Below are 1766 nucleotides of genomic sequence, written 5' to 3'. Positions count from 1 at the left end.
AGTGCTTTTGTTAGACTTCGCCAGAACCCAACAATCATGGCTTGGTCAGGCCTGAGGCAATACGCAGAAAGAGTAACTAAAGAATGTCCTTCTCCACCTATATCAGTGAGATATCTCTCTCTCTCTCTCTCTCACACACACACACACACACACACACACACACACACACACACGAGATACCCTTTGAGCACATAAAATCACGCTATTTTCCATCTAAATGTGAAGTTAATAATACTCTCCTGCATGACTAGTGAAGTTATTCACTGTTATATTTCTGGAGGACTCTGTGATAATATACACAAAACGACTTTACACTGTAGATACCTTTTAACCCAGGCACTTCACTTGTCAAAATGCACTGGCTTTAATTAGACAGCATACATCTAGGTAATACAAACCATGCTCTATCAAGGATTTGTTATCCTCCTACTTATGGAAACATAAAAACGAAATCCAGTTAGAAAATCTGGAGCATGCACAAATTGGTGAGGGTGAAGTTAGTTGGTCGGACAAGACATATTATGTACCCATAAGAGTTATCAAGACATTGCTTTGTTATATAAGAAAATATATTGGGGCAAGACAGAAATGTAACAATCGTACTATTGTAACCTATTTTTAGTTATGTGCAGAAACATTTGGGATACTATGAAGATCACGTGACCACTGCATTTATGCGGACATGGCCACATCTTCCTTGAAAACCATGACGATCCTATTTTCAACACCATCTCGCTCTAAAGAAGAGTATATGAATTCTAGATGCAGATTTTTTCCTCAACGTGTTTTTTCTTCTCATTTCAGGAAAAATCGAAACACTCCCTTGAGCTCCTAAAGGTTTTCCTTTGCTAGCGATCCGTTGTCTAGGAATAAGCACCCCTGGACAGCAAGGGTGCTCTTTCAGGCACAGGCAGGGTTCGCGGCACGGGCGTCTGCGCGAAGGCCGAACCCATGCGATGGCTCCTGCCACGTGAGGGCACATCGGAGGACAGGGGTAGGAGCAGGCAGCCTCTCCTCCCTGCTCACGAAGAGAAACAAACCCTCCTTTCAGCGCCTTCAAAACATCCTTGAAATGTGCGGGCACTCATACCTGGTCAGTTCCTCATCCTCTCCTGTCCCCAGAGGGTGTCTGATCACCCCAGGCTGCCTTCAGCTTGAGTGCTCTCAGGATGCTGCATCCAGAATCCTTGTTCCTGAGTGTCCCACCCGGTGACCGCTGTCCTGCACTGACTTCAACGTCTCACTGGCTCGTGCGGTACTCACACCAAACCCATTCCCAAATGCAAAAGCTCCATGGCAGCTGTCCCTGCACCGAGGGTTCTGCCCAGATTAAACTCAACCTTTCTACCATTTTCAAAAAGTGCCGTGGGGGATGTTTTTCTTTAGCTCATTTCAGGAGATCCAGAGCACACTTCCCTGACCTCACCCATTCAAAAATCCTGCGGAGCTGTCATGAGCTCAGAAACAATAACCAGCACCGACTATCAGCACTCGCGTTTGTACATTAAACACATGACAATATCAAGCATGTTTTGGAAAAATAAGCATGCAGCGTAGAGTGACACATGCCTGTGTTCACAGTAATTCGGAGGCTGAGGCAAGATGGTTTCATGAGTCCAGGGCATTGCTGCATGCAGGACCACAAGGTGTACAACTATCCAAAAACAAAGATGGTAAGTGAACACTGCACACCAGGAAGGAATAAGAGGGAAGTGTAGAAATTTTCTGTGTCTTGAAGATCAGGGGGTTATAAATAGCAGTGGGGA

The sequence above is a fragment of the Chinchilla lanigera genome, unplaced genomic scaffold, assembly GCF_000276665.1.
Source record: "Chinchilla lanigera isolate Chin_1 unplaced genomic scaffold, ChiLan1.0 scaffold00123, whole genome shotgun sequence".
Lineage (NCBI taxonomy): Eukaryota > Metazoa > Chordata > Mammalia > Rodentia > Chinchillidae > Chinchilla > Chinchilla lanigera.
The sequence above is the reverse complement of the archived record's forward strand: the minus strand, read 5'-3'. Positions refer to the sequence as shown.